This window comes from Rhinoderma darwinii, chromosome 4 (genome assembly GCF_050947455.1).
Source record: "Rhinoderma darwinii isolate aRhiDar2 chromosome 4, aRhiDar2.hap1, whole genome shotgun sequence".
In the NCBI taxonomy this organism is placed as follows: Eukaryota; Metazoa; Chordata; class Amphibia; order Anura; family Rhinodermatidae; genus Rhinoderma; species Rhinoderma darwinii.
The window spans coordinates 69,258,533-69,271,147 of record NC_134690.1 but is presented as its reverse complement, the minus strand read 5'-3'; the positions used below and the strand labels follow the sequence as shown (position 1 = coordinate 69,271,147).

At 42.4% G+C, this 12,615-nt stretch overlaps 1 protein-coding gene across 1 annotated transcript in view; it reads left to right on the top strand.

The window, feature by feature from the left end:
* STAG1 (STAG1 cohesin complex component) overlaps nt 1-12,615 on the top strand; it is a 163,686-nt gene that overhangs the window by 41,586 nt on the left and 109,485 nt on the right. The window lies entirely within an intron of this gene.

Sequence of the window (12,615 nt, the reverse complement as noted above, 5' to 3'; positions counted from 1 at the left end):
TACAGCGGTCCTTTCTGTTTTTTCTGCATAAGTGGCGCTCCCAGTTGTACAGTGAATTCCAGCACAGCCCCATTCAATTAAATGTTAGATATTTCAGATGAGAAGGGGATTATAATTAGGTCTTATGCCATAGAGCTGTTTACAGAAAGCTTATACAGCGGCACACGGAGTCTGTATTGCTCCATACTTCTGAGGCATATGCACTACAGGTGCCTCTGTACCACACCATATTACGAATGTGTATGTGACATTCGATGAAACATTGTATTAATTATTTTTTTAAAATGTGTACTCTATTCTGGAGAAAAAGGTGGTCGTATGGTATCGGAGTCACGCAGAGGTAAAGGATGGCACAGATTTTTACGGGTGCCATGCTACAGCCTTGTACAACTGTGAGCTGTAAAACTATTGTTTACATGAGCCCTAAAGCTCCGTTTACTCGTACACCTGGGTTTTCCTTTGTAATGCTTAAAAATTTTTTGTTTAATCTTCATTATTCATTATACTTTAATTATATTTGAGCTATCTCTTTTAATGAGCCATGCACAAGTGTGAATTATATATGATCAGGACAGGAGTTTTAACCACTGCTGTTAACCCCTTAATGATCAATTACGTAATTGTACGTTACAGTAGGGAAGGGGAAGTAAAAAGCGGGCTCACAGCCGACCGTTCTCTGTAATGGCCGATTTCTTCCGTTCAGCCACTAGATGACGTGATCGAAAGCAATACCTGCATCTAAGCTGTTAGAGAGGGGCGTCAACCCATCGCAGTGTTGCTGATGGTTGTCATGGCAGCCTGGGGGCCTAATAAAGGCCTCGGGTCTGTTATCTTTATGCTCCTATTAAAGGGGTTGCCCAGGTTGTTAAAATTGATGGCTTATCCTCAAGATAGGCCATCAATATTAGATTGGTGGGGGTCAGACTGTCAGCACCCCCTCCGATCAGCTGTTTAAAGGTGCCGAAGTGCGAGTGCTGCAGCCTCTTCACTGTTTACGTGGTTCATTCTGTTCGTACTTGCACGCGCCGTTACTTTTGTAAGACATTCAGTATAACATTATTGATTAGACACCGTAAATGCTGCATTTTTTTTATTTATATATCTCTTTGCCAGAATTGCTGTTTTTTTTTTTTTTGGGTCATCTTACCTCTCAAAATAAAATGGATCAAAAGGGCATATGTAGCCCAAAATAAAAACTACAGCTCATCCCACAAAAAAAAACTCCCCACACCGCTCCATCGACTGAATAATAGTTATGGGTTTCATACGGCAACAAAAGGCTCATGATTTTTTATTTTTTTTTGTTATTTAAACGTTGTTTTTTCCTTGTAAAACTAGTACATAAAAAAACAAAACGTCAATTTGGTATCGCCGTATTCATATTGACCTGCAGAATAAAGTTAACATATAGTTTTTACAGCACAGTGAACGCTATGAAAGTAAGACCCAAAAAGCAATGGAAAAATACCTGTTTATTCCCATTCCGCCCCACACAAATTTTTGCCATTTCCCTGTACTTTATATTGTACATTAAGTGTTCTTTTAAAAACTACAGCTCGTCCGCCAAAAAACATGCGCTCATATAGCTGTCGACAGAATAATAAGTCATGGCTCTTGGAATGTGGGGAGATAAAAATGAAGAAATGAGATAACCAAAAACTGAAAAAGTCTGCTGTGCCAGGTGGTTGAAAAAGTGTTTCCATTAACTATCCCCAAACAAAGATCCTGAAAATGGTGAGCAACTGGAAAACGTTTAATTTATATAATAATCTTTTACATGAAACACTAAAAAAATAATCATTTTAAGGCGGAATTCACACGACCGGGTTTCCCGGCCGGGTGACGGCCGTTCATAAATCGGCCGGCACCCGGCTGTATTAGGAACAATAGACCCCTAATGGGGCTATTCACACACCCGATTTTTTGACGGGCCGGGAAAACCGGCCGTCAAAAAATGGAACATGCCCTATTTCCGGCCGGGTGCCCGGCTCCCATAGAAGTCTATGGGGCCGGGTAATACACGGCCATCACCGGAATGTGTCCCGAGTGATGGCCGGGTCTACCGTCGCTCGCGAGCTCTCTCTCCTCCTCTTCCTCCTCCTCCTCCTCCTCACCCTCCTCCTCACAGTGCAGAGTGCATGTGAGGAGGAGGAGGGTCTATTTTTTGCTCTCTGTAGGAGTCTGAATCCCCAATCCCCGGCCGGGGATTGAGGATTCCGCTACAGGAGAAGTGAGTGACTACACTGTCCATATATGGACACCGTTACGTCACTCACTTCTGCAGCGGAATCCCCGACTCTATGGCCGGGGAATCCGCTACAGGAGAAGTGAGTGACTACACTGTGGATATATGGATACAGCGACGTCACTCCCTTCTGAAGCGGAATCCCCGACACTATGGCCGGGGATTCCGCTACAGGAGAAGTGAGTGACTACACTGTCCATATATGGACATTGAAGTCAGTGACTTCTCCTGGAAGGGGGGTGGGGGCTGGGTGGCATCACCTGCAGGGGGCTGGGTGGCATCACCTGCAGGGGGCTGGGTGGCATCACCTGCAGGGGGCTGGGTGTGGCAACAAATTTAAATGAAATTCATCCGATTTTAAAACGGACAGGGAAAAAAACGGATGCAAAACGGCAACACGGCCCGGAAAGGAATCGGAACGGATGCAAAGCGGCCGGGAATAACGGCCGATTTTCCCGGCCGACACTCGGACCCTGTCGTGTGAATGAGGCCTAAAGTTTTTTTTTGTTTTTTGTTTTTTTTTTTTTACTCATTTCATATTGTAGGATAGGCTATCAGTATTTGATTAGCGGGAGTGTCACTCCTGGCAACCTAGTCGATGAGCTGAATGAAGGCGCAAATTCTGCATCCCAGTCATTTAGACAGGCACAGCACCGTACCTATAGACCACTCTTTGACGTGCGCTCGTTTGCTCCTTTGACAAGGAGCTATGTATGGGGACTAGCGCTCGTTACTATGATCGCTCGTCCCCATACATTTCTATCATGTCGGCAGGACGTCTTCAAATTTACACAAGGAGATGTGCTGCCGACAACCATAATAGTTTAGGCATTTAAAATGATACAATCAGATGATGAGCCACCGTTCATCAGCTGATCATTGCCCTGTTTACACAGGGCAATTATCGGGAATGAGCGTTTTGTAAACGCTAGTTTGTCCAATAATTGGCTCCTGTAAAAAGGGCCTTAAGCCACTTGATCAAGATACTACTTTGGCAGAAGAGCGAAGAGTTCTCACATTTTTCTGTGCATTAATATGCGTCTTAGTTGGTTGTGATCTGTCAGTATATGCACATTGGTCCTTTTTACGATTGCAGCAGAAACCTATCCACTAAGACATTGCAGCGTATAATTCAGGAGTTTGTTACAGGAGAATTTCTGCTGCTAAGAATGCACTGGTTAACCTTGCCATTACTGAAGATGCTTGCATGCCCCTGACCTCAACAGCTTTCATTTTTATTTTTGTGTGGCTCTGAATAATGCATAGAATACCGAACATAAGAATCACCTGCTTCTGATTTATATAGTAAGCAAATCCAGATCTAGAATTGTACTAGCAGAACTAGTTCAAAACACATTTGTAGATTTCACGGATTGTAGCATTGCTTACTGACAAATCGAAAAAAAAAATGTAAATATACAAATTCATCTTGGACCCTGTTTACTTAGCATTTTGGTGCAGCTTTTGCAAAGTCTCTGTGAACTTGCCTCTTGTATGGAGGCCCCTATAGCAGTGATTATCCAGAAGTTTCTGGATAATAAATACATTTTTATTTTAATGACTAGGCCTTAAAGGGGTTTTTCAGTCATAAGAAAATGATTGCCTATCTCCAGGATAGTCCATCAAATATCTGGTCCAACTACTGGCACCCCACACTCAAGCGAGTGCTGCTTCCCCTTCATTCCTTACCTGCATGTACTGTGAATCGCCGACACACCTAGTGGTTGTTCACAGTATTACAACCTACTCCCATTAGAGTGAATGGTAGAAGGCTGTAATACTGTGAACTGCCACAGCAATTGAGTAGGCGATTCATTTTGAGCGCCACGGCCCACCAAAACAGATGAGCAGCAGTGGTGCCGGGAGTTGGACCTCAGGCAATCCGATATTGATGGTGTATCCTGGGGATAGTGAAAAACTGAGATGGGACAGCACTCCTCTTGGTAACTTTTAAATTACGCTGCACGCAAACGAGGGGCATGGTCCCAAACTTCCCCAAAAAAGGTAGGCCTCACTCAAAGGGTGGGGATGAATCACCAGTGGTTTATTCCAGGGTGTCACATTTCGGCTTGTGTAAGCCTTTATCAACCTATGTACGTCGGTTTTTATTTATACCGTTCATGTTTCACCCTAATTAAATGTTGCCAAATATGTGTAGTTTTTTTTGTTTTGTTTTTTTAATGTAATGTATGGGCAATAAAATATATTTTAGACACTGACTTTTCGTGGACCTTTCTATTTTTTTTTTTTTTTTTAAATCAAGTTTTTAGTAACTTAATTTATTTACATCATATTATCATACTCCTGTTTGCTAATACATTATACTGTGTCACTGACACAAACTGCTGTAAGGGCAATACAGTGTGCCCTATCAGCAGGATTACAGAACAGACTGATTGCAAAGAACTCCCCGAGTCGTCTGGTGACGCAATCTGAGTTCCCTTTGATTATGCTGCAATCACGGACTGTAGTGATCAAAGGGTTAAACAGCTGGGGCTGGATTTACCTCCTGCTGTCAAGACCATGGGCAGTTGGGAAGGGGTTAATGCAGAGCTATGATTACCTGAAGTTACAGGCCCAATGCCTGATGATGATTCTGTTAGCATGCCGCCGTCTTATATTTCAGGTGCATAGAGACCCTTATCTAGATCCAAATTGCTAAATACGTTATCTACTTTCTACCGGGCTGTTATGTCAGATATTTTATTTGTGACCTCAATGTCTTTAGTGATTTTGGTCTACATAAGATCTCCATGACAACTAAACTCCGGATCAGAGTGAAAATATACTTGAAAGATTTGCATCACTTCCATGTTTTGGACTCCTAGTTTTCGTTTACAAATACTGTAAACAAATAACAATGTAAAGGTGGCCTTAACCCCTTAGTGACTACGCCTGTTTTGGCCTGAACCCATTCCCGACATCCGCCGTGTATATACAGCGCTGTCGAGCAGGGCTTCTCGCAATGTGCAGTACTATTACGTCGCGGTGATAGTGCAGGCTCAGGAGCTGAGCCTGCACCATCACCGCCGGATGCCAACTATATGTTGCAGCTGGAACCCTGATGTAACGGCCAGGACCGGAGCTAGCCTCCGATTGGGCCGATTAACCCCTCAGCTGCTTCCGTTCAATAGAGATCGCAGCATGTGATGGGTTTTTAGCCACCGGCACCCCAGCAATGTGATCGATGGCAACTGGAGGCCTAATACTGGCTTCCCTGGTCTGCCAGCAACGGAAGCCTCCTATGCCTGCTCGAAGGCGGGGCCTAAAAGGCTTCTGTTACCATCGGCAAGATGGCGCCCGCTAAGCTTCCGGCTCAGAAGCTGAGCCGGCGTCATAAGCCTTGGGTGCCTAGCTCCGATTCCTGCCATTAACCTCTTAGCCCTTAGATCCTGCAACCGAAAGCGATGGCTGCATGTTAGTGGTTTGTAGCAATTCTGCAGCCCTGCCATGCAATGGCAAGGCTGCAGACTGCTACTATGGCAACAGGAGGCCTAACGATGGCCTCCTGTCTGCCATTACGGAAGCCGATTAGGCCCTGACCGGAGGCGGACCCTGATTGGCTTGCTGTCAGTAAACAGCTGACCGTTCTAATACATTGCACTACATAGTGCAATGTATTAGAACATCAATCAAACAGTTGGACCTTCAAGTCCCTTAGTAGGACTAAAGTGTGTAAAAAAAAAAAAAAAAAGTTAATAAATGTTGTCAAAAATAAAAGGTTATCAGTTATCAAGTCATTTATGATTTAAAAAAAATAATAAAACCATACCTATTTGGTATGGCCGCGTCTGTAACGATCTAAACTATAAAAATATTATGTAAAAAACGAGAAAAAAAACACAAATACTGCTAGAATTGCTGTTTTTTTTTGTCACTTTGCCCTACAAAAATTGGAATAAAGAGATCAAAAAGTCGCATGTATCCAAAAATGGTAGCTATAAAAACTATAGCTCATCTCGCAAAAATAAAAGCCCTCCTACAGCTCCGTCGACTAAAAAAAAATAAATTATGGCTCTTACAACATGGCGACAGAAAAAATACATTCTTTTTGCAAAAGTAATTTTATTGTGCAAAAATTTGTAAAACCTAAAAAAGGGCGCACGTGGTGCTTTTCTGTTTTTTTTTCTGTTTTCAATCATAGTTTTTACTGCTGTTGCGCGAATCAAGCGTGTCCCACGGAAGTGCTTCCGTGTGGTGCGCATGATTTTCACGCACCCATTGACTTCAATGGGTGCGTGATGCGCAAGAAACGCAGAAATATAGGACATGTTGTGAGTTTTTTTCGCAGCGGACCGCTGCGTAAAAATCACGGACTGTCTGCACGGCCCCATAGACTAATATAGGTCTGTGCTAGGCGCGTGAAAATCACACGCGTTGCACGGACATATATCACGTTTGTGTAAATCTGCCCTTAATGTGAGGCACATGGAGGTTAAATTCATCATCCCACCATGCGCCTCACATCAGAAAATGGAAGTACTTTTTTTTATTTTTTATTAATGTTGGCAAAGTATCGAATTAGTTTAGCATTGCGATTTCTATACCAAGTATCGGTATCGAAGTCCAAATTCTGGTATCGTGACATCCCTAGAAACAATACTGTGTAACTTGCTAAATTAGGCCTCAACTTCCCATGGTGCTCTTTCAATCCTGAGACCTGTCGATAGTCCAGGCAAAAGATTAGGGCCACATGTAGGGTGTTTCTAAAACCGGGAAACACAGCATAATAATTAGAGAGCTGTTATGTTATGGTGGCACAAGCTGGGCACCACATATTGGCATATCTATGGAAAAAAAATCCCATTTCCACTCTGCAACATCGAGTGCACAATAATTTCTGCAAAACACCTAATTTCTGCAAAACACCTGTGGGGTTAACATGCTCACTACACCCCTAGATTAATACCTTGAGGGGTGTAGTTTCCAAAATGGGGTCACTTCTGGGGGGTATCCACTGTTTTGGTCCCACAGGGGCTTTGCAAATTCTACATAGCGACCAGAAACCAATCCAGCAAAATCTGTACTCCAAAAGCCAAATGGCGCCTCCTTCTCTTCTGATCCTTGCCGTGTGCCCAAACAGCAGTTTATGACCACATATGGGGTATTTCCGCACTCCAGAGAAGTTGCTTTACAAATGTTGGGGTTATTTTTTTCCTTTATTTGTTGAGAAAATGAAAAATTTTGAGCTAAAGCTACGTCTTATTGAAGAAAAGATTGTTTTTATTTTCACTGCCCAATTCTAATAGAATCTATGAAACTCCTGTGGGATCAAAATGCTCACTACACCCCCAGATGAATTCCTCAAGAGCTGTAGTTTCCGTCACTTTTTGGCCGTTTTCTCTGTTTTGGTCCTTCAGAGGCTATGCAAAATGCGACATGGCCTCCACAAACCATTCCTGCTGAATTTGAGCTCCAAAAGTCAAATGGCGCTCTTTCCCTTCTAAGCCCTGCTGTGTGTCCAAACAGCCATTTATGACCACATGTGGGGTAACGTTTTACTCGGGAGAAATGGCTTAACAAATGTTGTGGTGCTTTTTCTCCTTTCCTTTTGGAATTGAGAAAATATTAGCTAAACATACATTTTCTTTGAAAGAAAGATTTTCATTTTCACGGCCTACTTCCAATTTCTGCAATAAACCTGTGGGGTCAAAATGCTCTCTCTACCCCTGGATAATTTCCTTGAGGGGTCTAGTTTCCCAAATTGGGTCACTTTTGGGGGATTTCCACTGTTTTGGCACCACAAGAGCCCTTATAACCTGACATGGTGCCTAAAATATTTTCGAATAGAAAGGAGGTCCCAAAATCCACTAGGTGCTTCTTTGCTTCTGAGGCCGGTGCTTCAGTCCATAAGCACACTAGGGCCGCATGTGGGATTAGGGATGCACGATGCATCGATACTTCGATACTGTTTCGATGCCATGCACCCTCAAACGGTTCAATACCGTTATTTCATGTATTTCGATAATAAGCTGTGCGGCGGCACAACTTATACATTCATGTGTTACAAGGCTGCGGTTGTGTGATAGTGGCATTTAGAGCTCAAATTTTGCTTGATTGTTTTTTCGGTTGCCATGTTTCATTTGCAAAGCCCATGAGAGGCCAAAACAGTGGAAACCCCCCAAAAGTTACACTATTTTGGAAACTACACCCCTCAAGTAATCTATCTAGGGGTATAGTGAGCGTTTAGACCCCACAGGTCTTTTGCAGAATTTATTGGATTTAGGCCGTGAAAATGAAAATCTACATTTTGTTCCACTAAATTGTAGAATGTCTTCATTTTTACAAGTGATACTGGCAAAAAATCTCCCCAACATTTGTAAAGCAACTTCTCCCAATTACGGCTATACCCCATATGTGTGCTCAGAATGGCAGGAGCACTATTTAGTATGCAGATTTTGCTGGATTAGTGTTTGGCCATCACTTCGCATATGCCAAACCCCTGAGGTACCAGAGTACAGTGGAAGCCCCAGGAAGTGACCCCATTTTGGAAACTACACCACTCAAGGCATTTATCATTTGCCCGTACAAGACAGGGCTCAGGTGAAGAGCAACATGCGCATTTGAGGTCTATTTTGGTGATTTTCACAACATTGGCACACAATTGCAGGGCTCTGAGGTCAAATAGTAAAACAAACCCCCCAAGTAGTGACCCTTATATTGTAAACTACACCCCTTAGGGCATTTTAAGGGGTGTAGTGAGCGTTTTGACACCACAGGATATTCTACATTAGAAATTAGTGCCTACGAATAGTGCAAGTGAAAATTTCATTTTTTCACTGATATGCCAATTTAGTGCACAATATTTATTGAGTTTGTGCCACTCAAGACAAATATCTCCTAAAGTGTTAAGCCAGTTCTCCCGGGTATAAAATGTCATATCTGTGGGCGTAAACTGCTGTTTGGGCATGCTGTAGGGTTCAGAAGGGAGGGAGCGCCATTTGGCTTTTGGAGCACAGATTTAGCTTGGCAGTTCTTTTTGGGGTTTTACTGGTATTTCACTGTATAATGTGGGGGCATATGTAAGCTGTGCGGAGTACATCAGGGTATAATAAGAGGGTATAATTATGGGGTTAATCATTCATAATGTGTAGCCAGTGTCCCACTGATAGTGCCAAATCTTATTCGCTTTTGGAACGCTCTCCACATTTTTCGTCGCCAAATTCTGAGAACCAGAACTTTTTTATTTTTTTTGTTATCCACCGGATCTTCTTTGTTGCTGGACAATTTGTAGTTTTCATTGGTACCATTTTGGGGTACACAATTTTTTGATCACTTTTTAGCAGATTTGTTTTTGGCAAGCAAGGTAACTAAAAACCAGAAATTCTGTTGCTTTTTTTTTTTTTTTTTTTGTACAGTGTTCACCTTTTGGGTAATAAAACAAATTTGACTTTGTTCTGTGGGTCGATACAATTACGGCCATACCATATGTATATAGTTTTTTTTTGTTTTTTTGCAGCGTTAACACAAAAAAAACCCACTTTTTTGTCGCCATAACATTTTTTATTTTTGCGTTGACAAGGCTGTGTAAGGGCTTGTTTTTTGCGGGATTGGTTGTGGCTTTTATTGGTACCTTTTTGGGGTACATGCAACTTTTTTCATCACTTTTTTTATTCTATTCTTTGGTCCAAAAAAATAGCTGTTTTATTTATTTTTTATTTGCGGTCTTCACTGTGGGAGAAAAATGGCTATAGTTTGTGTTATTGCGCACGCAGTGAAACCAAATGTGTACTCACGTTTTCATTTTTTTTTCCTATAATAAAAGACCTAGTATAGGGAAAAAAGGCAATTTTTTATTTTTTTAACTTATGTGTAAGAAAAGTACAAATTTAAAGTTCTAACTTTTTTTTTTTTTTTTTTTTGTCCCACTAGGGGATTTGAAGACCTGCACCTCATCTTTATTCTGATACATTGTACTACCCACGTAATGCAATGCATTAGAGCTGTCAGCTTTTCACTGACAGCAAGCCTATTAGGCTCTGCCTCTGGGCAGAGCCTAATAGGCTTCCGTACGTGGCAGACCAGGAGGCCTCCGGTTGCCATAGTAACGATAGTCATCCCTGCGACCACAACACAATGATGCCGATCTCCTGGAAACCACTAAGGTGCCGTGATGCAGCATCTAAGGGCTTAAAGGCAGTTAGCGGAGCTAGCTCCGTTCCCTGCCATTACAGCAGGATGTCCGCTTCTGAGCCCGCCACCATCTTTCATCTGCGGCCGGAAGCCTTTTAAGCCTGGCTTCCGGGTGGGGCCTAACAGGCTGCTGTGCTTGGCAGACAGGAAGCCTTTGTTAGGCCTCCTGTTGCCAACAGCCAATCGGCTAGCATGGCTCCCTGGCTGTTTTAGCCGTCACCATGCTGCAATGCTGTGATTGGTCTGACGAATCACAGCGATCGCAGGCTGCGCCACCGCTGCGATTGTTCCCCGGACGAGTCCCAGTGAGTGACTGCCGATGTCACTGTTCTGTCACCATGTCTTTTGACATGACCGAAAAGCACCATGACGTAACTGTACTTCATGGTGCCTTATTGCAGGGCAAACCATGATGTATACAAGGTGAAGTTAGTCTGAGCTTCACTGTGGAAAAGATTGTGACAAACCTTGCGACTATTACAAAATTTCTGACGTGGCCCAATAGGGAACAATTCATGCCTCCATGGAGCCCTAACCTAAGGTTTTGGTCCTAAACCTTCAAGTGTTCATCAGTACAGATTTTCTGCTTTACCCTCGTTTTGCTACTCTTCAAAGTAATGTCCCCTTTTCAAGTTGTCTTGGTGGTTTGGGAAGTCTGTCACAAACACGACACATTAAGTCCCCTGAAATCATCTAATTGCCATCCGCCTTCTTTCTGAGGGTATGTTCACACGCACTGATTACGGACGTAATTCGGGCGTTTTTGCCCCGAATTACGTCCGAAAATAGCGCCTCGATAGCGTTGACAAACATCTGCCCATTGAAAGCAATGGGCAGACGTTTGTCTGTTCACACGAGGCGTATATTTACGCGCCGCTGTCAAATGACGGCGCGTAAATAGACGCCCGCGTCAAAGAAGTGACCTGTCACTTCTTTGGCCGTAATTGAAGCCGTTATTCATTGACTCCAATGAATAGCAGCGCCAATTACGTCCGTAATGGACGCGGCGTTCAAGCGCCTGCACATGCCGTTACGGCTGAAATTACGGGGATGGTTTCAGGCGGAAACATCCCTGGAATTTCAGCCGTTACGGACGCTGTCGTGTGAACATACCCTTAAGATGGTTTGTCTCGGTGAGAACAACCCCCTTCAAGGCCCCATGCACATGACCGTAGAATTTGTCCGTAATTACAAACCCATTCACTTCTATTGACCATGGACACATTCCCGTATATTTACGGCTGTAGAAAGCTTCTGTAAATAACAGGACATGTGTTTTTTGTTTTTTTTTCACATTTACGGACCATGCACTTATACTTTATAATGGGAGAACTGCCCGTAAATGTGGGCGACTGTCCGTGGCTTGTCGTGTGTATGGGGCCTCAGCCCTGGATTGTGCAGCTGATGTGTTGGGAGTAATTCTCCCAGTAGAAAGGCTAAAAAAAAACAAATAAAAAAAAACAAAAACATTTTTGTTGTATAATAATTATTTATTTTTTTGGGTGAAAACTGGAGCCCTAACATTTTGTCAGTTATTTGAAGGAAATACTGTGATTTGTATTTGATGAATGTTGTGGGATATTATGCGATCCCACTTTTGCTTTTTCCCAGGGATTTCATGTGAATATTTGTCATGCTCTCTAATTTCTTTGCAATTATCATTGGGATAAACATTGCTATGGTTACCTTGTCTTAGTGTTTATCAAGTTATTAATAAAATAGACATTTGGAGCAATATTTCTTTTCATGTAATGTCGTCTTTTTGGATTGTCGCACCCACACATTTTATCAGTGAGGCATGTCCCAGCACAATCTGGATGAGTCTTATTTTTTTTATTTTTTTCTCAATCAGGACTGGCAGATACAATTTATTTACCCATTCATTGTAAAGGGCCACAATATCAATATAATTTTGTATGGCCAACTCCAGATTTGTGTTTTATCCTGTTATGTTTTCCGTTGACTTGTTGTGGCAACAGCAGTTTTCAGTTTTTTCCTTTTTTTGAAAACTTTTGGCTTTACCTATTACTTATAAGACACTATGGGAATATTTTTCCAGTGCTCTTGGTAAAATGATTCCTTGTGTTGCATATCTATAATGTAATCTAGCAATAGTCTAGTGATTCAGGCGCAGCGTTTATTTGCCATCACTGCAGTTTTTCTTGAGCAGTTAAGTAACGATCAGGTAAAATTAATTGATGTTCTGAAATAGCAACGTTTTCCCTGAAAATACATCT